General features: G+C 46.3%; 2 protein-coding genes across 2 annotated transcripts in view; one reads left to right on the top strand and one right to left on the bottom strand.

Annotated features, from left to right (window-relative positions):
* Nucleotides 1-11250, bottom strand: part of ASPDH (aspartate dehydrogenase domain containing) — a 113053-nt gene extending 101803 nt beyond the window's left edge. The window contains exon 1 of the mRNA XM_056553843.1: nucleotides 11009-11250. The gene's annotated coding sequence lies outside the window, so the exon portion shown is untranslated. The remainder of the gene's footprint in view (nucleotides 1-11008) is intronic.
* Nucleotides 1-26243, top strand: part of CXCR6 (C-X-C motif chemokine receptor 6) — a 37918-nt gene that overhangs the window by 5783 nt on the left and 5892 nt on the right. The gene's annotated exons all lie outside the window — the stretch shown is intronic.

Below are 26243 nucleotides of genomic sequence, written 5' to 3'. Positions count from 1 at the left end.
AGGACTTTACTAAAGCCAGCCATACTACAAGTCCCAGCCAGCCCAGAATTTGTTAGTCAGGACAAGAATGTAGGATGTGATATTGATGGGTATAGTAGTGTTGTGGGTGAGAGGAGTGTATGGTGGGAGTGTCAGTGGAGTGAATGTTGATGGGAGTGGTAATAGTATGGCTGGAAATAAAGAGGTAGAGAGTTGTGGTGTGAATGGTGTTGTAAGTGGTTCTGGCTCTGGGTCTGGTCCGGCTGCCCCCCGGCAGTGACTGCTCCCAGGAGCTATGCTAATGTCGCTGCCGGCGGTTCAGGGGGGTCCCCGTCTCCGTCCGGCCCTGGGGGCCATTTGCAACAGCGCCTCCTGGAGGCTCTACGCAGGGGTGACAGGTCGATCCAGGTAGAGGGAAGGGGTGAGGTCGACCTGTCTTTCTGGATAGAGAGACACGGTTTGGGGGCTTTCCGAGAGCGGAATGGGGAGGTGGTCTGGTCCCTCCCGACACCCGTGCAGGACAATAACCGTAGGAATGTGGTCCGTCTGATTTGGAGGGGCGAGGATGCGTGTCCACCTCGCGCTAAAGTGGTTGAGCTCCTCCTTCAGATGGAATTCAGGGCGAGTGACATCTTTGCCCTGATTCACCCCTATGGTTCGTCTGAGTTTGACGTCAGTTTCGTTCGGCCAGAGGGTCTTGAACTCTTCTGGTCATTCTATGAAGTGGCGAAGAACGAGCCCGGCTGGCGGGATTTCGCCGTAAAGGCGATTTTCCGTCAGAACTCTGTCAAGAAGGTGACCGTTTTGACCCGTAACGAATCGCTTTCTTGTTATGACATCATGACCTGGCTCGGTCGGTATGGGGATGTGACGGACATGCCCAAGAAAAACTTTGATGAGCACGGGATCTGGTCCGGGGCCTGGACGTTTTCCGTCAAACTCAAGCGTTCAGGCAGTACGGTTGCCCACATTCCGTCAGCCGCCTTCCTTGGACGTGATAGGATTCAGGTCTTCTACCAGGGGCAGCCTAAGGTCTGTCACAGGTGTGGCAGCCCCACCCACTTTAGCGCAGCCTGTACTGTGCAGGTCTGCGCTTTGTGTGGTGGGGTGGGTCATCTGGCCGCATCCTGTCGGCAGATCCGGTGCCACCTGTGTGGTGTCCTCGGACACCCTTTTAGCCGTTGTCCTAGCGCCTTCACCCGTGCGGCGGCCGCTCCGGCTGAGGAGAGCTGTGAAGTTGCCTCGGCTGGGGAGGGTACGAGCAGGGATGGGGGCGCAACAGGGCTAGTGAGGAGGAAAAAGGGCCCCGCCAAACTAAGGCGGGAGGAAAATCGTAGAAGGAGTAGGGAGCTGGAGAGTGCCCAGGTGGCGGGGGTAGCTTCAGCCCCTGCTCCTGAAGCTGGCCCTGTAACTGCTGAAGCCCTGGAGGAGAAAGTGCTAGATGAGGAGATCAGGAGACTGCGCAAAGAGGATGGCAATATGGCCGACCTTTCTGATTCCTCCCACTATGAAAGTGTGGATGAGGATAGTGGGGAGAGGCCTAAAAGGAAAGATAAGGGCAAAAGGAAAGGGAGAAAGAAGAGGTCAGAGTCATCTGTTCCTTGTACTACGGGCCAGGTCCAAAACGGAAGCCTGACTGCCCCCCCTCTGATTGACCTGTCAAACCGGTACCTCGTCCTCGATACCATCTCCTCCCCCTCCTTGGAGGGGGAAGATGAGGGTGGGGTGCCTAGGAAGAAAGAGCCTCTGGGGGGAACTGGGCCCTGTCCTGTCGGGACACCTTCCTCGGAGGGCAGGGCTAGACCGGGGCCGGATGGAGACGGGGATCAAATGGATCAATCTGAATCCAAAAAAAGGTCTAAGTGTGGTCCTGCCCTCTCGTCTTCTTCAGGGAATGAGGGGGCGAAAAAGAAAGGGAAGCAAAAGTAAAGGGTGTGGCCGTCTAATTTAATCACCCTGTATGGCGGCACTCACCCCATTGACGCTGGCATCTATTAATTGTGCCAGCATAAAGTCGGATACGGCTAGATTTGCAGCCTTTGATTTTCTCGGCCGTGTTGAAGCCGATATTTTCTTTTTACAAGAGACCAGGTTGTCAGATCTAGCCTCTCTGGTAAAAGCCAGAAGAGAGTGGAGGCGCGGCCCCTCCCACTGGTCTCTTGCAGCTGAGCCGTATAGTGGGGTGGCGGTCCTTTTTACCGCTCCTGTTGAATGCCGACGGGTTATTGAATTAGAAATGGGGAGGTGCCTGATCTTAGATGTCTTCATGAAGGGACAAGAGCTCCGGCTCATTAACATCTATGCCCCGCAAACTAAGCGGGGCCGTAAAGATCTCTTTATGAGGATTAAGCCCTTTCTTTTTACGAGTCGGCAAGTGATCTTTGGAGGGGACTTCAATAATGTCACGAGGTCCCAACATAGGAGAGGCTCCAATGGTCCGCTGACTTGCGATAGTGTGGCACTGATTAGCATAGCTAGAGAAGCTCGCCTGGAGGATGCCCACATCCGGAGCCCCTCGGGCCACGCGGGTTTCACCTATCATCAAGGTAGTCGCAGGTCTAGGATAGATAGGTTTTATTTAAAGGAGGAATCCGTCTCTTCCGCAGTGTCCGTGGTTGAGGTGGAGTTCTCCGATCACTGTATGATTTCGTTTTCCCTGAATGTTTCAGAGACCCCCCGGATGGGAAAAGGTTATTGGAAGCTGAATTCGTCCCTCCTGGAGGAAGCGGAGATAAGACAGTCCTTTGAGGATTTTCTTCAGAGTCAGGTACCTTTACTGGACCTATGTAGTAGTAAGTCAGAGTGGTGGGAGATATTCAAGAAGCGGGTTGCGGGGTTCTTCCGCCAGCTCTCAAACCTCAGGTCCCTGAACAGGTACCGCTTGTATCAGGGTCTGAGGAGGAAACTCGAGCTTCTCCTCTCGACTGGAGGTAGCCGAGAGGATATCTCCAGAGTGAAATCCTTGCTGATGGGGTGTCAGTACGATAGGCACGCATCTTTGGTTTTTGAGAGGGATTTCGGGAAGTACCGCTCGCCCGACCCTTACAGAAACTGTAAGATGTCAGTGAGTAGTAAAGTAATTTCAGGACTGATTGATAGTACGGGATCTCTGAATCGGTCCAGATCAGGGATCTTGGAGGTGGTCAGATCCTTCTACTCGCACCTCTTGGGAAGGAAGGATCTAGATCGAGACAGGATGTCGGTTTTCCTGGCTGAAACCATTCCTGAGCCAGGGGTAGACCCCTCTCTTGATGTTTTGGCAGAAGAAATCAGGGAAGAGGAAGTGAGATTGGCGATCGAGGGGCTCGCCCCTAAGAAGTCGCCAGGTCCGGATGGCTTAACATCCGAGTGGTACAGGACCTTTAAGGAGTCTTTAGCTCCCCTCTTGACTGAGGTATTGAATGAGTGTCTCTCCTCGGGCACTCTGCCGAAGTCAATGAGGAGGTCAGCCCTGATTCTTCTCTCAAAGGGTAAAGATCTCAGCCGAATTGAGAATTGGAGGCCCATAGCTCTTCTCAATATGGACAGGAAGCTTCTGGCCAAGATACTGTTTAATCGGCTGGTGAAGTTTGCACCCCGGCTCCTTTCGGGGACTCAGCACTGCTCTGTTCCAGGCCGAAGCACCTTAAGTGCTGTCCTTAGTGTCAGGGAGGCAGTGGAGCGGAGTAGTGCGGGTTTCTGGAAGGGGTACTTGCTGTCCCTGGATCAGGCCAAGGCATTTGATCGGGTGAACCACGAGTACCTCTGGTCCGTCCTCCTGAGATATGGCTTACCGAGTACTTTTGTTAATTGGCTTAAGATCTTGTATGCAGGGGCAGAGAGTTTCCCGCTGGTGAACGGTTGGTCTGGCCGCTCTTTTGAGGTGGGGTCCGGAGTCCGTCAGGGTTGTCCTTTGAGCCCGCTTTTATACGTGTTCGCAATCTATCCCTTCGTCCGGAGGGTAGATTGTGGGCCGTTGGCGGGAGTCGGGATGAGTCTGGCGGAGCCGGATGTCACCCAGAGAGTGGTGGCATACGCTGACGATGTCACTATTTTCGTCTCCTCGAGAGAGGAGGTCGATGTGGTGATGTCGGAGGTGGACCGCTACTCGGAGGCATCCGGGTCTAAGATCAACCGGGATAAGTGTGAGAATCTCTGGCTGGGAGGGGGGGATCCCACGTTTGATCTCCCGGACACCCTTCCAGGGCCCCAAGAATCAGCAAAAGTCTTAGGCATCACTTTCGGCCAGGATGATTATCCCACCAAAAACTGGGGTGGTAAGCTCCAGGATGCCGCTCAGAAAGTGGACCAGTGAAAGGGTTGGTCTATGACCCTCAGGGAAAGGGTACACCTGATCAAATCGTACCTGCTTCCCTTGTTTATCTATCTGGGCAGCGTATGTATCTTGCCAGAGGCTTACTACACTAGGATCTACAGCCTGTTTTTCCAACTGTTATGGGGGAACAGGATGAACCTAGTCAAGAGGGAGGTTACGTACCACACGAGGAGACTAGGGGGTTTATCTATGGTAAACCCTGTGGTCTTCTTTACGAACACCTTCTTGAACGCTAACATCGCAAACCTCTGGAAAGAGAGGGCTCCTCCGTGGGTAATCTCCTGCAGGGAATGGTTTCGGCCTTTCTTCCAGGAATGGGAGAGAGGAGGGCGAGTGAAGGACCTCCGCACGCCCATGGATATCTTCCGGCTTATGCTACCCCGACTCTGAAGGCGATACGTCGGTGGGGTCTGGGAGATCAGGACCCAGTCAAGGCAGTTCCTTGACAAACGGGTTCTGTTGACCCACTTCCAGAAGCCTCTGGCGCTCAGGGACTGCCCAGGTCGGGATCTGAGGGTGGGGTTGTACCTTTTAAACATGAAAAGGATCCCCCAGAAGTTTTGGGACTTGGCCTGGCGCTGCTTTCAGGGGAAGCTATATGTAAGGGACAATCTGAAGTGTAGGAACTCTGATGACCGGGGATGTCCCCGAGAAGAGTGTGGGGACACGCTGGAAAGCATGGACCATTTCCTGCTTCATTGTCCCTTTAATATAGGGGTCTACAACCGGGTGGGCGCTTCCATCGGCTGGAGTCAACTTGCCGGCCTAACCTATTCGGAGTGGGCTTATGGGGCATTCAGGAACCTGGGTGGCCGAGATCGGGGCACTTTATACTTAGTTAGTTTAGTGGTTAGGTACTACACGTGTAACGCACGGTGTTTAGTGTCGACCCAACAGAAAATCCTCTCCGAGGTGGAGGTCTGTAGGAATATCACCGGTGACCTCGGGAAGATCAGGTCTTTGGAGTATGGCAGTCTTTGTACCAGTAGGGCTTCTCTACTGTGGAGAGGTTTTTCTTTTGATGTGCCCTAGGTACTAGACCTTTTTAGGTAGAGTACCTTTATTTTGGTTAGGGGCAGTGTTATAGGGATAGTGATAGGGTGAGAGCAGGGTCAGTTTTAATGGAGGGATAGAATTAGGGAAAATTGTAGGGGGGAGTTAGGGAAAGAGTTTAAAATTATTTTCATGTATCAGGTCTGCCATCCTTCTTCCTGGTGGTGGGCTAATGCATGTGCACCCTAGCTTTTTGTTTTGATTTAAGCTGATATGGTATGAAGGGCTTACAGGCGACCAAACTTGGGCCTAAGGTAGCTTTGGTTCAGTGTGTATATATGCATAAGTTTGTGTGTAATTTGGTTGGGAGGAGTGCTAGGTGGGGAGGGTGTTTTTTTTTTTGTTTTTGTGGGTGGTGGTGTTTTGCTTTTCTTTTGGGGACCGGACATGGGTCAGTTATGGACAGGACTTTGTGTACGAACGGTATGGACTCTGACCCATGTGCAGGAGGGGTGGTGTGGGAGAGGGTACAGTTTTAGTGTAGGGATTTTGGTAGGGTTTTCTATTGTTTTTGTAGGTTTTCTGTAGTGTATATATATATATGTATTTTTAGTTAAATACTATATTATTATGTTCATGTGATTTCGTATGTATATTGTTTATGTGTGTATGTATATCTATCTATATAGATTATAATTTTTTCTTTTTTCTTTTTCTTTTTTTTTTCTTTTCATATTGCAGAATTACAGTAGCTATGGCAGTCGGACCAGTTATCATGTTACGTATTTTTTTTATTAATTTTTATTTTTTATTTTTATTTTTTTTTTTTTTTTTTAGCCAGGTAGTGCTAAATTAAATGTTTATGTTTATATTTTACTAAGCCAAGTTGTATATTTTTTCATTTTCTTTTTTTTTTTTTATAAATTTTTATTTATAAAAAAAAAATTTTTTTTTTTTTTTTTTTTTTTCTCTTGTTGTGTTTCCCGAATATGGATGGTTTTGAGTTGTAGCCAGGTAGTGCTAAATTTTATTTTCATATTTTGATAAGCCAAGTGCTATTTTTATGTTCATTTTTGGTATGCGTGTGAGTGTGTTGTTTGGTTCGGTTAGGTGGGTTGACATATTTTAGGTTTTTGTAAAGCTGGGCTGGCCGGTTAGGCAGGGTTTTGTTTTAGTTTTTTGGTACCAGTATATTTGTTATTTATGTTATAGCTGGTTAAGCTTGTTTTGTGTTTTTGTATAAGTTTTGTACTTTTACAATAAAAAAAGAGTGTCAGCAGAGAGCACTGTGGTCAGAATGGAAAGAACTACACAACTTCCTCTGTAGTATACAGCAGCTGATAAGTACTGGAAGGGTTATGATTTTTAAATAGAAGTAATTTACAAATCTGTTTAACTTTCTGGCACCAGTTGATTTAAAAAAAAAAAAAAAAGTTTTCCAGCAGAGTACTCCTTTAACCTGTTGGGGACGAAGGGCGTATGCATACGCCCTTGCGTCCTGGTACTTAAGGACGAAGGGCGTATCCATACGCCCGTGGGAATTTCGGCCCCCGCCGCGCGCCGGGCGGGGACCGGGCCGGGGTGACTGCTGATATCTATCAGCAGTCACCCCGTGCAAATGCCCAGGGGGGTCATTAGACCCCCCCCATGTCGGCGATCGGCGCAAATCGCAAGTGAATTCACACTTGCGATTTGCGCCGATTTCGGGTCATTACGGGTCTATGGTGACCTGGTGACCCGGAATAGAAGGGGGATCGCGGGTGTCTAAGACACCCACGATCCCCCTAAAGCGATAGGAGTGAGGTGGCAGAGTTGCCACCCCTCCTATCTCTGCTATTGGTGGTCTAGACGCGACCACCAATAGCAGATCTGGGGCGGGGGGGGGGGGGTTTACTTTAGTTTTCCCAGTCCTGCCCTCCCACAATAGGCGGGGAAGAACGGGGAAAACGAAGAGGAGCGGCGCCGGAGTCCACTTACCCCTCCGGAGGCAGCGGAGCGACGGGGATCGGCGGGCGGCGACGGAGATCTGCGGCGGCGTACGGCAGAAGAGGACGGCTCCCGGATGCGACGGAAGCCGGTGAGTAGTTGCCTAGCAACATCTAGAGGGCTACAGTCTGAGACCACTAAAGTGGTCTCTAGACTGTAGCCCTCCAGATGTTGCAAAACTACAACTCCCAGCATGCCCAGACAGCTGTTTGCTGTGTGGGCATGCTGGAATTTGTAGTTTTGCAACAGCTGGAGGTCTGCAGTTTAGAGACCACTGCACAGTGATCTCTATACTGCCCTCTAGATCTTGCAAAACTACAACTCCTAGCATGCCCACACAGCTGTTTGCTGTCTGGGCATGCTGGGAGTTGTAGTTTTGCAACATCTGGAGGTCCACAGTTTGGAGATCACTGTTCAGTGGTCTCTAAATTGTATCACTCCAGATGTTGCAAAACTACAAATTCCAGCATGCCCACACAGAAAACAGCTGTCTCGTCATGCTGGGAGTTGTAGTTGCGTACCTCCAGCTGTTGCATAACTACATCTCCCAGCATGCCCTTCTGTGATCAGTCATGCTGGGAATTGTAGTTTTGCAACAGCTGGAGGCACACTGGTTGGAAAATACTGAGTTAGGTAACAGAACCCAACTCAGTATTTTCCAACCAGTGTGCCTCCAGCTGTTTCAAAACTACAACTCCCAGCATGTACTGACAGACCGTGCATGCTGGGAGTTGTAGTTTTGCAACAGCTGGAGGCTCACTGGTTGGAAAATACTGAGTTAGGTAACAGAACCTAACTGAAGGTTTTCCAACCAGTGTGCCTCCAGCTGTTGCAAAACTACAACTCCCAGCATGTACTGACAGACCGTGCATCCTGGGAGTTGTAGTTTTGATACAGCTGGAGGTTTGCCCCCCCCCCCCCCCCCCCATGTGAACGTACAGGGTACATTCACACGGGCGGGTTTACAGCAAGTTTCCTGCTTCAAGTATGAGCTGCGGCAAATTTTTCGCCGCATCACAAATTCCTAGCCGGAAACTCACCGTAACTCGCCAGTGTGAATGTACCCTAAAAACACTATACTACAATAACACCTAATAAAGAGTAAAACACTACATATACACCCCCTTACACTGTCCCCCCCCAATAAAAATGAAAAACTTATTGTACAGCAGTGTTTCCAAAACGGAGCCTCCAGCTGTTGCAAAACAACAACTCCCAGCATTTCCGGACAGCCACTGACTGTCCAGGCATGCTGGGAGTTTAGCAACAGCTGGAGGCCCCCTGTTTGGGAATCACTGGCGTAGAATACCCCTATGTCCACCCCTATGCAATCCCTAATTTAGTCCTCAAATGCTCATGGCGCTCTCTCACTTTGGAGCCCTGTCGTATTTCAAGGAAACAGTTTAGGGCGACATATGGTGTATTTCCGTAATCGGGAGAAAATTTGCACTACAAATTTTGGGAGGCTTTTTCTCCTTTTACCCCTTATGAAAAGGAAAAGTTGGGGACTACACCAGCCTGTTAGAGTAAAAAAAAAAAAAATTTTACACTAACATGCTGGTGTTGCCCTTTACTTTTTATTTTCACAAGAGGTAAAAGGAAAAAAACACCCCCAAAATTTGTAACGCAATTTCTCCTGAGTACGGAAATACCCCAAATGTGGGCGTAAAATGCTCTGCGGGCGCACAATAAGACTCAGGAGTCAGAGCGCACTATGTACATTTGATGCCGAAATTGGTGATTTGCACAGGGGTGGCTGATTTTACAGCGGTTCTGACATAAACCCAAAAAAATAAATACTCACATGTGACCCCATTTTGGAAACTACACCCCTCACGGAATGTAATAAGGGGTACAGTGAGCATTTACGCCCCACAGGGGTCTGACAGATTTTTCGAACACTGGTACGTGAAAATGAAAAATTTAATTTTTTGTTTGCACAGCCCACTGTTCCAAAGATCTGTCAAACGCCAGTGTGGTGTTAATGCTCACTGTACCCCTTATTACATTCCGTGAGTGGTGTAGTTTCCAAAATGGGGTCACATGTGGGGGGTCCACTGTTCTGGCACCACGGGGGGCTTTGTAAATGCACATGGCCCCCGACTTCCATTCCAAACAAATTATCTCTCTAAAAGCTCAATGGCGCTCCTTCTCATCTGAGCGTTGTAGTTCGCTCGCAGTGCACTTGACGTCCAAACATGGGGTATTTCCATACTCAGAAGAAATGGGGTTACAAATTTTGGGGGGCATTTTCTCCTATTACCCTTTGTAAAAAATTAAAATTTGGGGAAAAACCAGCATTTTAGTGGAAAAATATTTTTTTTTATTTACACATCCAACTTTAACAAAAAGTTGTCAAACACCTGTGGGGTGTTAAGGCTCACCGTACCCCTTGTTACATTCCTTGAGGGGTGTCGTTTCCATAATAGTGTGCAAAGTGTTTTTTTTTGCTGTCCTGGCACCATAGGGGCTTCCTAAATGGGACATGCCCCCCAAAAACCATTTCAAAAAAACTCACTCTCCTAAATCCCATTGTTGCTCCTTCGCTTCTGAGCCCTCTAGTGCACCCGCCGAACACTTAACATACACATATGAGGTATTTTCTTACTCGAGAGAAATTGGGTTACAAATTTTAAGAGGATTTTTTTCCTTTTACCCCTTGTAAAAATTCAAAAACTGGGTCTACAAGAACATGCCAGTGTAAAAAATGAAGATTTTGAATTTTCTCCTTCATTTTGCTGCTATTCCTGTGAAACACCTAAAGGGTTAACACACTTACTGAATGTCATTTTGAATACTTTGAGGGGTGCAGTTTTTATAATGGGGTCATTTATCGGGTATTTCTAACCAGAAGACCCTTCAAATCCATTTCAAACCTGAACTGGTCCCTGAAAAATTCCGATTTTGAAAATTTTGCGAAAAATTGGAAAATTGTTGCTGAACTTTGAAGCCCTCTGATGTTTTCCAAAAGTAAAAACATGTCAACTTTATGATGCAAACATAAAGTAGACAAATTGTATATGTGGATCAATATATAATTTATTTGGAATATCCATATTCCTTATAAGCAGAGAACTTCAAAGTTAGAAAAATGCAAAATTTTCTAATTTTTCATGAAATTTTAGAATTTTTCACCAAGAAAGGATGCAAGTATCGCCAAAAATTTACCACTAACATAAAGTAGAATATGTCACGAAAAAACAATCTCGGAATCAAATTTATAAGTAAAAGCATTCCAGAGTTATTAATGCTTAAAGTGACAGTGGTCAGATTTGCAAAAAATGCTCCCGTCCTTAGGGTCATAATGGGCTCCGTCCCCAAGGGGTTAAGTTACGCCCTCTTTTACCACAGCCGCACCTCTTTCCCTGAGGTTACAGACTTGGCAGAGTAGTGTCCAAAACACATTATAAATGTGGAGCACATCATATCAGTGTTTTTTGGTGCAAATTATGCCATAATTCTGATGCATCTGCCTTAGTAAATCAACCATTGTATCTTCAACAAACTTTTACTTAGATGATAAATAGCATTAAAAAGTGACATCAGATTGGAAAAACGGGGCTACAATACAAAGGGTTAAAAAGCAGTCCCACTTTTCATGTATATTAAGGATTGTTCAAGCAAAGCGGAAATCTTTAGTGATGTCCAGAGAATCCAGGTAACCAGAACTATAAGGTGCCTCAATCTAACACAACCCTGTATGTATATGGAATCATCAGTATCACCCGCACTAACCTGTTGGTACTGATGAAAATTATCCTCACCACCGCTAGATCCATGGCTCTGTTCATCCATTATATATCTGCTACTTTTTTCAGTATATGCAAATCAGAAGTTTTTCCAAGCCCCTCATGCACGGTGATGTCAAGCTTCGTCCTCCATCTGCTCTGCTAATGGATATTTATAAAACTCTGTCTGCCTGCTCGATGGCCCTGAATGTGAAGCAGCGCCGTACGTCTCCTCTGCGTGTACCCTGGAAGTGGCCGTGGATAGGAGTGAGCAAGCAGATGGAGCTTTATGAATATTCACTAGCCGGGCAAATGAAGGATGGAGCATTGGTGACATCACTGTGCACGGGGGCTTGGAAACGCCCATAACCCCACACCCATGCACCAAAACTGATGATTCGCATATACCGAAACTGAAGCATAGTGAGGGTAAGACTGATGGCAGATTCCCTTTAAAGTATGAAAAAGCTGCCACATACAAAACCTTTCATCACAAAAGATGATTGCGGCCTAAAGAAGAAAGGATGTGGATCTGCCAAGATGGTTGTGATGAAAAACCACATGATATAAACCGAAGTTCTTTCATAGGAAGCTGCTCAACCTTGATTTGTGAAGAATGCCAGTGATGCTCTTACCTCTAGCCATGTCTGCTGCTATTCCTTCTAGTTGTCAGGCAATGGAAACCATTTTCATAGCTCAATATTAGTCGCTGGCACCATTACCGATGATCACATGAAAATTCTAAATCTTAATTTTTTACACTCGCATGTTCTAAAAAGGAGAACATTTTTACTTGTATTTGAAACCCAATTTCTCTCGAGTAAGCACATACCTCATATGTCTATGTAAATTGTTCGGCGGGTGCAGTAGAGGGCTCAGAAAGGAAGGAGCGACAAATGGTTTTTGGGGGGCATTTCACCTTTAGGAAGCCCCTATGGTGCCAGAACAGCAAAAAAAAAAAAAACACATGGCATACCATTTTGGAAACTAGACCCCTTTGGGAACGTAACAAGGGGTTAAGTGAACCTTAATACCCCACAGGTGTTTCACGACTTTTGCATATGTAAAAAAAAAAAAAAAATTCCCTAAAATGCTTGGTTTCCCAAAAATTTTACATTTTTAAAAAGGGTAATAGCAGAAAATACACCCCAAAATTTGAAGCCCAATTTCTCCCGATTCAGAAAACACGCCATATGGGGGTTAAAAGTGCTCTGCTGGCGCACTACAGGTCTCAGAAGAGGAGTAGTCACATTTGGCTTTTTGATAGCAAATTTTGCTCTGGGGGCATGCCGCATTTAGGAAGCCCCTATGGTGCCAGAACAGCAAAAAAAAAAAAAAAAACACATGGCATACCATTTTGGAAACTAGACCCCTCTGGGGAACGTAACAAGGGGTAATGTGAACCGTAATACCCCACAGGTGTTTCACGACTTTTGCATATGTAAAAAAAAAAAAATTTTTACCTAAAATGCTTGGTTTCCCAAAAATTTTACATTTTTAAAAAGGGTAATAGCAGAAAATACCCCCCAAAATTTGGAACACAATTTCTCCCGAGTACGGCGATACCCCTAAACTGTTGCCTTGAAATACGACAGGGCTCCAAAGTGAGAGCACCATGCGCATTTGAGGCCTAAATTAGGGACTTGCATAAGGGTGGACATAGGGGTATTCTACATCAGTGATTCCCAAACAGGGTGCCTCCAGCTATTGTAAAACCTCCAGCATGTCTGGACAGTCAGTGGCTGTCTGGCAATACTGGGAGTAGTTGTTTTGCAACAGCTGGAGGCTCCGTTTTGGAAACAGTGGCGTACCAGACGTTTTTCATTTTTATTGGAGAGGGGAGGGGGGCTGTGTAAGGGAATGTGTATATGTAGTGTTTTATACTTTTTATTTTATTTTTTGTTGGTGTAGTGTACTGTTTTTAGGATACAGTCGCACGGGCAGGGGTTCGCAGTAGTTTCTCACTGGCAGTTTGAGCTGCGGCAGAAAATTTGCCGCAGCTCAAACTTGCAGCCAGATACTTACTGTAAACCTCCGCCCATGTGAGTGCACCCTGTTCAGTCACATTTGGGGGGGGGGGGGGGGGGGGGGTGGAACATCCAGCTGTTGGAAAACTACAACTCCCAGCATGTACGGTCTATCAGTGCATGCTGGGAGTTGTAGTTTTGCAACAGCTGGAGGCATACTACTTTGGCTGGGAATGCTGGGGATTGTAGTTATGCAACAGCTGGAGACACACTGGTTTGCTACTTAACTCAGTGTTTCACAACCAGTGTGCCTCCAGCTGTTGCAAAACTACAACTCCCAGCTTGTCCGGTGCATGCTGGGAGATGTAGTTTGCAAACACTGAGTTAAGTAAAAAAAAAAAAAACTCTGTGTTTCACAACCAGTGTGCCTTCATCTGTTGCAAAACTACAACTCTATGCAACCAGCAGATGCACCACTACAACTCCCAGCATGCACTTTAGCTGATTGTGCAAGCTGGGAGTTGTAGTTATACAACAGCTGAAGGTACACTTTTCCATAGAAAAAATGTGCCTCCAGCTGTTAGAAAACTATAAGTCCCAGCATGCCCATAAGGGAATGCTGGGAGCTGTGGTGGTCTGCCTCCTGCTGTTACATAACTACAGCTCCCAGCATGCCCTTTTTGCATGCTGGGTGCTGTTGCTAAGCAACAGCAGGAGGCTGTCACTCACTGCCGCCGCTCCTGGGGCCCCGATCCCAACAGGGACGCCGGGGATCGGGGTCCCCAGCTGCCGGGGTCCACGTTCCGCACCCACTCACGTCCTCCGGAAGAGGGGCGGAGCAGGTTGCGGGAGTGACACCCGCAGCAGGTGCCCTGATTGGTTGGCCGGTAAACCGTCCGACGAATCAGGGCTATCGTGAGGTGGCACCAGTGCCACCTCTCCCATGCTGGCTATGGCTGTTCAGGGTCGTCAGAGACGGCCCCGATCAGCCAGTAATTTCGGGTCACCGGAGACCCGGAATCCGCCGCAGATCGCTGGGCTGAATTGTACAGCGATCTGCGGCCATCGCCGAAATTGGGGGGTCCTCATGACCACCCTGGGCGATAGGCCACGATGCCTGCTGAACGATTTCAGCAGGCATCGGGCACCGGCTCCGCTCCAGATGGCTGCGGGGGGCCGGGAAAGCGCATGACGTTCTCATACGTCATGTGTCCTTAAGGACTCGGAAATGGAGACGTATGAGAACGTCATGTGTCCTTAAGGGTTTAATATGCCTGTTTATAATAGACTTTAGTTTGCTTGGTTTTTAGAACATTTGTAGTTTTTTTAAGGTTATGTATGTCCGTTCTGCTTTAACCTTGTTATCTTAGTCTGTGTTCACACTGTCTTGCTTGTACCCGTATTCCTCCATGTTCTGGAGTTTGGTTTTCTAATATTCCTGTTTGGTATCCTGATCTGTATTCCTCCATGTTTAGGAGTTTAGATTTTGTGGAGTCTGTTTAGACTTATTCTGTTCTTAGTCTAGTTTGTTCAGTGTCCAGTGTGAACTGTGTTCTATGTTTCCTGATCTATTTAGTGTTTTTCATTCAGTTCATCCCCTGCATCTCCTGGTTTTTGCTGTATACTTATTTCATACCTAGTCTTGTTCATGTCTACTGTTAATCTTGATTCCGGTTTCTGAACTGTATGTTAGCACACTATATCCTGCCCTGTTTGTGTATGTATATCCTGTCTGTTTTTTCTGGTTGTTTGACTGTCTATGTACAGTATTTTTTGTTTCTATGCCCATTGCACTTTAGTGTAGGAAGGGACTGGCACTGTGGTTGTCGATCTGCCGTTTAGGGTGGATGGGCAAGTAGGCAGGGAGATTGTTATTAGGGTCAGCTTAGGGCTCTCTCTCCCTGTCCACCCCCGGTCACGACAGTGCCTTCTGAGGAAGCTGTTTTATGCCACTTGATTGAAGAATCTGCGGAGAGAGGCGGCTCTCAGTTGGTCAACTTCATTGCTCCTGAAGTGACCTGCGGAAGATTTTGCAGACATGACTAAGCTTCTCAGGGAATTGCTCCTAGTCTGGAGAGACAGGTTGTTTGCTTTTTGCTTAAACATAGAAACGAAACTGCTGCAGCCAGTTTGAGACATTCACTTCTGTACTAGACCTAAATTTGTGGTGTGCCAACCATCTCTAACCCAGAAGATGGCAGGTCCCACGAACAATTCCCAAGACTGCTACAACATGTATAGTAAGTATAGAAATACTGCTGTTGAAAATAATTGATATGGTCAGTGTTCATACACTGTGTCCTAGCATTTGCAGAGAGCTGCTGTATTTCTCATTTGTGTTTGAACTTCATTGAAACATAATATAAATAAACACAGAATACAAATCTAATCCACACAGCAAGGCAAACAATAACCCATAAAACATCTAGGCATACAGGTATGTAAAAAAAAAAAAAAAAAAAAAGAGTTAATTGTAGACAGGTATGTAAAAAAAAAGGAAAAAAGCTTTAAAAAACAGAAATGTAATAGTTTTATGTTTATGTATTTTAAAATTCAAAATACAAAGTAATTGAACAGAAATGTAAATCAGATCATTTAGTGTGACCTGCCTTTGCCTTCAGAAAAGCATAATTTCTTCCAGGTACACTAAGGCTGCATTCACATTACGGTTGCGGCACATGGCTGCCGGATCCGGCTGGGGGAGGGGAAAACTGCGCACCCGTGCCCCAGACGGATTGGCGCCGATCACCATTGACTATAATGAGCCGACCGAAGTCAAACAGTGTCTTCAATCGGCTCATTTCTGCCCCGTATCCGGTTTTCTGACCAGACGGTGGGTGATCCTGATTTAAATGCTCTTAATCTGAAGAAAATCTGTTGTTCAGTTAATATGCTAATGTTTGTCTGTGCCCAATGGAGGAGGGATTCGGCAGTTCTAGCAATCCTTCCTGCATCCCCTGTGGTGAGTTATCCCCTCCTGCTTCAGGCATATTCATTACAGTCTCTCTCTCATGTCTGGATGGAGATTATTTTACCACATGACCACTCTGCGTCCGATTTCTGGGTATACTGGTTGCTGGCGCATGCGCTCAGAGAGACAGTCTGTAATGGATATGCGTGAAGCAGGAGAGGATATCTGGCCACAGGGGATGGAGGATGGATTGCTAGAACTGCCAAATCCCTCCTCCATTGCGCACAGACAAATATTTGCATATTAACAACACAAGATTTTTAGAAGATTTTTAGCCAGAAGTGGTCTTCATGAAAAAATGATGTCCAGGAGCCATATCCTCAATGTGGAAACAAGATCAAGCAATTTTACTATGCACCAAAACAAGAACTGGGGTGCAGAAAAATAGCAGCTGGTTTTTTGGACTGATGGGTCATAATGTGAAATATTTGGCGCAGTGTGTTTGCAATCATAAGTGTCTGCAGGCAACAGTGAAGTATGGTGGAAGTTCCCTGTAAGTTTTGTGCTGCATTTCAGTAAATGCGGTGGGTGATTTGGTCAGGATAAATGTTGTCCTTAACCCCTTAAGGACCCAGCCATTTTACACCTTAGGACCCGGCCATTGTTTGAACATCTGACTACTGTTCCTTTAAACATTAATAACTCTGGGATGCTTTTAGTTATCAATCTGATTCCGAGACTGTTTTTTCGTGACATATTCTACTTTATGTTAGTTGTAAAATTTTGTCGATACTTGCATCCTTTCTTGGTGAAAAATCCCAAAATTTGATGAAAAATTTGAAAATGTTGCATTTTTCTAACTTTGAAGCTTACTGCTTGTAAGGAAATGGATATTCCAAATAAAAAAAAAAATTATTCACATTTCCAATATGTCTACTTTATGTTTGCATCATAAAATTGATGTGTTTTTACTTTTGGAAGACATCAGAGGGCTTCAAAGTTCAGCAGCAATTTTCCAATTTTTCACAAAATTTTGAAACTCTCTTTTTTTCAGGGACCAGTTCAGGTTTGAAGTGGATTTGAAAGGTCTTCATATTAGAAATACCCCATAAATTACCCCATTATAAAAACTGCACCCCCCAAAGTATTCAAAATGACATTCAGTCAGCATTTTAACCCTTTAGGTGTTTCACAGGAGTAGCAGCAAAGTGAAGGAGAAAATTCACAATCTTCATTTTTTACACTTGCATGTTCCTGTAGATCCAATTTTTTTTATTTTTACAAGGGGTAAAAGAAGAAAATTTATACTTATATTTGTAGCCCAATTTCTCTCGAGTAAGCACATACCTCATATGTCTATGTAAAGTGTTCGGCGGGCGCAGTAGAGGGCTCAGAAGCGACAAGGGGATTTTGGAGAGTAAGTTTTTGTGAAATGGTTTTTGGGGGGCATGTTGCATTTAGGAAGCCCCTATGGTGCCAGAACAGCAAAAAAAAAAAAAAAAACACATGGCATACCATTTTGGAAACTAGACCCCTTGGGGAACGTAACAAGGAATAAAGTGAGCCTTAATACCCCACAGAGGTTTCACGACTTTTGCATATGTAAATTTTTATTTATTTTTTCACTAAAATGTGTTTCCCCCCAAATTTCACATTTTTGCAAGGGTTAATAGCAGAAAATACCCCCCAAAATGTGTAACCCCATCTCTTCTGAGTATGGCGGCACCCCATAAGTTGACCTGAAGTGCACTGCGGGCAAACTACAATGCTCAGAAGAGAAGGAGTCAAATTTGGCTTTTTGAGAGCAAATTTTGCTCGGGGGGGCATGTCGCATTTAAGAAGCCCCTATGGTGCCAGGACAGCAAAAAAAAAAAAACACATGGCATACCATTTTGGAAACTAGACCTCTTGAGGAACGTAACAAGGAATTAAGTGAGCCTTAATACCCCACAGTATAAAAGAGCAAAAGGTGAGAGACTATCCGATGGCGCCTTCCTGAATGATTCAAAATTGCCGTGAGTTTAAACAAGGCAATTTTATTAGAAATAGTGCAACATAAAAGTTTCGAATCCGGACCGGATTCTTCGTCAGGCAGAGTGATTCACAGAGAGAATGCGCCAAGATTTAAATGTCCAAGTCCCACAACTACCGCCGGGTCATAGGGCGAAAAAATGGGAGGAGAAACATTACCTCACATTACACAATCTATATACAAAATTCCATATGCATCCAAACGTTAATAACAATAAGGTAAAAAACAAAGACATTAAATTAATGTACTTGTGCAACAAAAAACAATTAAAATGAACAAATTACGCTCCTATATCTTCACTCTGAAGCCGCGGCACTAGCCGCTATTTGCGGGATCTACTGCCTATAGTTAGACAGTCATTCTCTAGAGTGGACCGATTGAGGAGATGGCGCACAGATTATACACTCCACCGCTTGTTGCAGCGCTGGAGCCGCTGGAAAAAAAGCCCACTGTGACTCAGAGCTAATACAGAAGCAATTCAGATGCGGTGCTGCCTATAATCGATAAAAGAAAAAATGGAAAAAATTTCATTCCATTTTTTCTTTTATCGATTATAGGCAGCACCGCATCTGAATTGCTTCTGTATTAGCTCTGAGTCACAGTGGGCTTTTTTTCCAGCGGCTCCAGCGCTGCAACAAGCGGTGGAGTGTATAATCTGTGCGCCATCTCCTCAATCGGTCCGCTCTAGAGAATGACTGTCTAACTATAGGCAGTAGATCCCGCAAATAGCGGCTAGTGCCGCGGCTTCAGAGTGAAGATATAGGAGCGTAATTTGTTCATTTTAATTGTTTTTTGTTGCACAAGTACATTCATTTAATGTCTTTGTTTTTTACCTTATTGTTATTAACGTTTGGATGCATATGGAATTTTGTATATAGATTGTGTAATGTGAGGTAATGTTTCTCCTCCCATTTTTTCGCCCTATGACCCGGCGGTAGTTGTGGGACTTGGACATTTAAATCTTGGCGCATTCTCTCTGTGAATCACTCTGCCTGACGAAGAATCCGGTCCGGATTCAAAACTTTTATGTTGCACTATTTCTAATAAAATTGCCTTGTTTAAACTCACGGCAATTTTGAATCATTCAGGAAGGCGCCATCGGATAGTCTCTCACCTTTTGCTCTTTTATACTTTCTATACCGGACTGAGAAGTTACGGGAATCGGATACCGAGGCTGCCACCTGTCACCGACTTGAGCGAGTCTATATGCCATCTCAGGTGTTGTACTCTTAGTACAACACCACACGGTAAGGTGCAATTTATCCATACACCTTTCTTGTTCATCCCGCAGTATTACACCAGGAGCGCACCTCTTTTCTTTTTATAATTGTTAATACCCCACAGGGGTTTCACAACTTTTGCATATGTAAAAAATATATATTTTTTTCACTAAAATGTGGGTTTTCCCCAACATTTTTACAAGGGTTAATAGCAGAAAAGACACCCCACAATTTGTAAATACATTTCTTTGGAGTAAGGACATACCTTAATTTTTGATGATTTTCGCTCCACGGGTGCACACCAGGTCTTGGAGTGGGAGGTCAGTCAGGGGCCTTGAGCTTATCTTAGCAGCCAGGATGTGGGCCCCCCCCCCCCTCAAGGAGCATTAATGGGGGGAGCACTGAGCCCAAAAATAGGGGAACACTATGGGGGACAACGGGCCGTAACTGGGGTAGACAGGTGGGGTACAGAGGCCCATATTATGGGGTACAGTGGGCCAGAAAACTATAAATCATAAAACAGGATATGTTCCCAGAATGATGACCCAGAGCATAGCCGAAACTAAATAAATAATGCCCGCCCCAAACCCTATGCTCTGAATCATTTTGGGAATGTGATGTGTGTGGCTGTCCCTAACCTGTTGCCTCAAATGCGCACACGCTCAGGTGGAGAGAGAGCGATGCGCATTTGAGGCAACATAAAAAGTCCCCGATGATAGTGACTCAGTGACCTATGACCCATTTTTTTTTTAAATCCCCCCAGAGGTGTAAGACTGGGTTCACACTACGGTTTGTAACTACGGTTCCCGTATACGGCTGGGAGGAGGGGGCGGGGCTTATTCGAGGCGCCCGCACTCAGCCGTATTTGGGAACCATATTTAATGCATGTCTATGAGCTGACCGGAGTGAGCCGCAGCCTCCGGTCGGCTGCTTTTTCGTCCGTATGCGGTTTCCCGGCCGCAGGCAAAAACGTGGTCGACCGCGTTTTTTGGGCAATTTAGTGATTTATGGGGTTAAAATTTGGAATGTACCTGGACTTGGTGCATTGGTAAAATTATGGACAATTAAAAATGTAAAGGGAAAATTTAGGGCTCCATGGAAGTGTGATACTCCCTGAAGCAGTCTTTTATGCAGATGCCCGGATTATCTGGGCAAGTGTCGCACTGATGGATGGTGTCCTTCCGTATCCCCTTCCTGCGACACACTCTGCATTTTTTCTAGGATCGCCCCTTCTTTCCAGTGTGGGGGACCTCACCTGGAAAGTGTTGGCCTGGGACGATCCTGGCGCCTATAACTCCAGACCCTTGGGAAGTCCGGCCTGATCTTGCCCTGTCGCCAAAGATCAGGAACCTTAGGACTTCTTCTTGGTACTGGAGGAATGTCCCTGTGTTGCCAGCGTACTGGGATAGTACAAAAGCGTTGTACATGGCAACCTGTACCATGTAGACCGCAACTTTTTTGTACCAAGCCCGTGTTTTCCGCATGGCGTTATATGGCTTGAGGACTTGATCTGGAAGATCAACTCCCCCCATATACCGATTGTAGTCCAGAATACAATCGGGCTTAAGGTCCGGTCCCACGGTATCTCGCACAGGGACAGGGGTGCTGCCGTTCCCATGAATAGTGGTGCGTAAAAGGACATCCCTCTTATCCTTATACTTCACCAACAACAGGTTATAATGGATGAGGGCACGGGACTCACCCTTGGGGATAGGCATCTGGACCAAATTTAGAGGGAGGCCTCTCTTGTTCTTCCGCACGGTCCCACAAGCGGACGTGGATCTGGCAGAAAGGGATTTGAACAGAGGGATGCTGGTATAAAAGTTATCCACGTACACGTGGAAACCCTTATCCAGCAATGGGTGCATAAGGTCCCAAACGATTTTCCCGCTAACACCCAGAGTGGGGGAACAATGTAGGGGTTCAATACGGGAATCCCGTCCCTCATATACTCTAAACCTGCAAGTGTACCCGGAGGTACTCTCGCAGAGTTTATAGAGCTTCACGCCATACCGCACCTGCTTTGAGGGAATATACTGGCGGAAGATTGGGGAGGGGGGGGGGTCAGGGAAGTATGTAGTATGTGGTGCTTGGTGTAAACTTACAGGAAAAAAAAAAAAAAAAAAGCTGCGGCCAAAAAAAATGAATGGGTGGCACTCGCAGCACCCTGAACCCCTAATAGGACCCGGGATCACACGGATAAGGTGACAGCGGACCCTTAGGGACCTATTAAGGGGTAAGGGGGGGGGGATTTTTTTTTTACTGTTTTTGGACACAGAATGCCTACCTTGCCCAGATAACTGCTTTCCCTGATCTAGGGGCTCCTGAGGGGGCTCCGATGGTGCAGAGGGGGGGGGGGGGGGGGGGTCCCGGTCCTCTCGTGGCAGCTCTGCCCGCTGACTGAACTCAGCGAACACGCAGAGCTGCGTGAGGGGACCATTAACCCCTCCTCTGCTAGTGGCCGACGATCACAGGCCAATAGCAGCATTGCTGGGGCGGTGACAGTATTGTCACCGCTCCCCAGCAACGGCAGGTGATTGGTGGTGTATTGTACACCGCCGATCACCTTTTTTTTCCGGGTCATCGGGTCACAAGTGACCCAAATGACCGGAATCGCAGCAGATCGCTCGCGTGATTTCGCGAGCGCTCTGCTGCGATCGCCAACATGTGGAGGTCCCGGGACCCCCCTCGGCATTTGCACGGCATGCCTGCTGAACGATTGCAGCAGTCATGCCGTTCCGATCTCTGCCCAGCGCGCGGCAGGGACCGGAAAACGCCAGGGCGTAAGTTTACGCCCTGGGTCCTTAAGTGCAGACACGGCAGCAATGGATGCTGCACAGCACCACACCAGTGTGAACAAGGTGTAATAGCTCACTTACCATGCTCTCCCAGTCAGACTGGGAGGCTGCTAGGAAAGAAATGGCCCTTGTGTAGCTAATTACTACTTATATAGGGTTGGGCTGAGGGGGTGGGGGAAGAGTGCAGCACATGTTCAAAAAAAAAAAAAAAAAAAAAAAAAAAGGAGGGGATAGAAAACACAGTGTGAATTCGGGTAGAAAACAGACATGGTGCACATCTACAATCTTGTATAATGATCTGATTGCTTCTCAGCATAATATCAAAAACTAACAGGTTGTTAGTATACATTTTTGATCAAAAAGTTCAAGCCCACTCGCCACGTCAACGCCATTTTATGCTAGGGACGTTAGGGACCCACTCTAAATAGGTGGCCTTGACGTGGCGAGTGGGCTTGTACTTTTTGATCAAAAATGTATACTAACAACCTGTTAGTTTTTGATATTATGCTGAGAATCAGATCATTATACAAGATTGTAGATGTGCACCATGTCTGTTTTCTACCCGAATTCAGATTTGTAAATGACTTCTATTAAAAATCTTAATCCTTCCTGTACTTATTAGCTGCTGAATACTACAGCGGAAATTCTTTTCTTTTTGAAACACACAGAGCTGTCTGCTGACATCATGAGCACAGTACTCTCTGCTGACATCTCTGTCCATTTTAGGAACTGTCCAGAACAGCATATGTTTGCCTTGGGGATTTCCTTTTATTCTGGACAGTTCCTAAAATGGACAGAGATGTCAGCAGAGAGCACTGTGCTCGTGATTCAGCAGACTGCTCTGTGTTTCAAACAGAAAAGAATATCCACTGTAGTATTCAGCAGCTAATAAGTACAGGAAGGATTAAGATTTTTTAATAGAAGTAATTTACAAATCTGTTTAACTTTCTGGCACCAGTTGATTTAAAAAAAAAAAAAAAAAGTTTTTCACTGGAGTACCCCTTTAACCCCTACAGGACCCATGACGTAACGGTACGTCCCGACACCCTGGGTCTTAAGGACCAGGGACGTACATTTACGTCATGGTCAGTTTTAGTCCCCGCCGTGCGCCGGGCGGGGATCGGAGCGGGATGGCTGCTGAAATCATTCAGCAGGCATCCCGTGCAAATGACCAGGGGGGTCATCAGACCCCCCCATGTCGGCGATCGCGGCAAATCGCAAGTGAATTCACACTTGCGATTTGCGCGATTCCGGGTCATTACGGGTCTATAGTGACCCGGTGACCCGCAATGTAAGGGGGATCGCGGGTGTCTAAGACACCCACGATCCCCCTGAAGCGATAGGAGTGAGGTGGCACGGGTGCCACCCCTCCTATCCCTGCTATTGGTGGTCTAGACGCGACCACCAATAGCAGATCGGGGGCGGGGGGGTTTACTTTCGTTTTCCCCGTCCTGCCCTCCCACAATAGGCGGGGCAGGACGGGGAAACGACGGGGACCGGCGCCGAAGATCCACTTACCGATCCGGGCGGGCGTCGGAGGCTGCAGGCGACGGAGATCGGCGGGCGGCGATGACGTGCGGCTGGATCCGACGGAAGCCGGTGAGTTGCCAAGCAACATCTGGAGGGTACAGTTTGAGACCATTATACAGTGGTCTCTAACTGTAGCCCTCCAGATGTTGCAAAACTACAACTCCCAGCATGCCCAGACTGCTGTTTGGGCATGCTGGAATATGTAGTTTTGCAACAGCTGGAGGGCTACAGTTTGAGACCACTATATAGTGGTCCCTAAACTGTAGCCCTCCAGATCTTGCAAAACTACAACTCCTAGCATGCTCAAACAACTGTTTGCTGTCAGGGCATGCTGGGAATTGTAGTTTTGCAACAGCTGGAGGTCCACAGTTTGGAGATCACTTTGCAGTGGTCTCTAAAACTGTAGCCCAACAGATGCAAAACTGCAAATCCCAGCATGTCCAAACAGCAATCAGCTGTCTCGGCATGCTGGGAGTTGTAGTTGCGTACCTCCAGCTATTGCATAACTACATCTCCCAGCATGCCCTTCGGCGATCAGTACATGATGGGAGTTGTAGTTTTGCAACAGCTGGAGGCACACTGGTTAGAAAATACTGAGTTAGGTAACAGAACCTAACTGAAGGTTTTCCAACCAGTGTGCCTCCAGCTGTTGCAAAAGTACAACTCCCAGCATGCACGGTCTGTCAGTACATGCTGGGAGTTGTAGTTTTGGAACAGCTGGAGGTTTGCCCCCCCCCCCCCATGTGAACGTACAGGGTACATTCACACGGGCAGGCTTACAGTAAGTTTCCTGCTCCAAGTTTGGGCTGCGGCAAATTTTTCGCCGTATCTCAAACTTCTAGTGAGAAACTCACCGTAACCCGCCAGTGCGAATGTACCCTAAAAACACTACACTACACTACACTACCACCTAATAAAGAGTAAAACACTACATATACACCCCCTTACACTGTCCCCCCAATAAAAATGAAAAACGTATTGTATGGCAGTGTTTCCAAAACGGAGCCTCCAGCTGTTGCAAAACAACAACTCCCAGCATTTCCGGACAGCCACTGACTGTCCAGGCATGCTGGGAATTTAGCAACAGCTGGAGGCACCCTGTTTGGGAATCACTGGCGTATAATACCCCTATGTCCACCCCTGTGCAATCCCTAATTTAGTCCTCAAATGCGCATGGCGCTCTCTCACTTTGGAGCCCTGTCGTATTTCAAGGCAACAGTTTAGGGCCACATATGGGGTATCACCGTACTCGGGAGAAATTGCACTACTAATTTTGGGGGGCTTTTTCTCCTTTTACCCCTTAGGAAAAGGAAAAGTTGGGGCTACACCAGCTTGTTAGTGTAAAAAAATAAAAAAAATTACACTAACATGCCGGTGGTGCCCTTTACTTTTTATTTTCACAAGCGTTAAAAGGAAAAAAAAGACACCCAAAATTTGTAACGCAATTTCTCCTGAGTACAGAAATACCCCATATGTGGGTGTAAAATGCTTTGTGGGTGCACAACAAGGCTCAGGAGTGAGAGTGCACCATGTACATTTGAGGTCTAAATTGGTGATTTGCACAGGGGTGGCTGATTTTACAGCGGTTCTGACATAAACCCCCCCCAAAAAATACCCACATGTGACCCCATTTTGGAAACTACACCCCTCACGGAATGTAATAAGGGGTACAGTGAGCATTTACGCCCCACAGGTGTTTGACAGATTTTTGGAACAGTGGTCCGTGAAAATGAAAAATTTTATTTTTCATTTGCACAGCCCACTGTTCCAAAGATCTGTCAAACGCCAGTGGGGTGTAAATACTCACTGCACCCCTTATTAAATTCTGTGAGGGGTGTAGTTTCCAAAATAGGGTCACATGTGGGGGGTTCCACTGTTCTGGCACCACGGGGGGCTTTGTAAACGCAGATGGCCCCTGACTTCCATTCCAAACAATTTTTTTTCCCAAAAGCTCAACGGCGCTCCTTCTCTTCTGAGCATTGTAGTGCGCCAGCAGAGCACTTGACGTCCACACATGGGGTATTTCCATACTCAGAAGAGATGGGGTTACAAATTTTGGGGGGTCTTTTCTGCTATTAACCCTTGCAAAAATGTGAAATTTGGGGGGAAACACACATTTTAGTGAAAAAAAAAATTTTTTTTTTACATATGCAAAAGTCGTGAAACACCTGTGGGGTATTAAGGCTCACTTAATTTCTTGTTATGTTCCTCAAGGGGTCTAGTTTCCAAAATGGTATGCCATGTGAGGGTTTTTTGCTGTTCTGGCACCATAGGGGCTTCCTAAATGCAACATGCCCCCAAAAAACCATTTCAGAAAAACGTACTCTCCAAAATCCCCTTGTCTCTCCTTCGCTTCTGAGCCCTCTACTGCGCCCGCCGAACAATTTACATAGACATATGAGGTATGTGCTTACTCGAGAGAAATTGGGCTACAAATACAAGTATACATTTTCTCCTTTTACCCCTTGTAAAAATAAAAAAATTGGGTCTACAAGAACATGCAAGTGTAAAAAATGAAGATTGTGAATTTTCTCCTTCACTTTGTTGCTATTCCTGTGAAACACCTAAAGGGTTAAAACGCTGACTGAATGTCATTTTGAATACTTTTGGGGGTGCAGTTTTTATAATGGGGTCATTTGTGGGGTATTTCTAATATGAAGACCCTTCAAATCCACTTCAAACCTGAACTGGTCCCTGAAAAATAGTGAGTTTGAAAATTTTGTGAAAAATTGGAAAATTGCTGCTGAACTTTGAAGCCCTCTGGTGTCTTCCAAAAGTAAAAAC

Source organism: Hyla sarda, unplaced genomic scaffold, assembly GCF_029499605.1.
Source record: "Hyla sarda isolate aHylSar1 unplaced genomic scaffold, aHylSar1.hap1 scaffold_404, whole genome shotgun sequence".
NCBI lineage: Eukaryota > Metazoa > Chordata > Amphibia > Anura > Hylidae > Hyla > Hyla sarda.
Note: the sequence above shows the minus strand (reverse complement) of the source record. Positions and strands in the feature narration are given on the sequence as shown.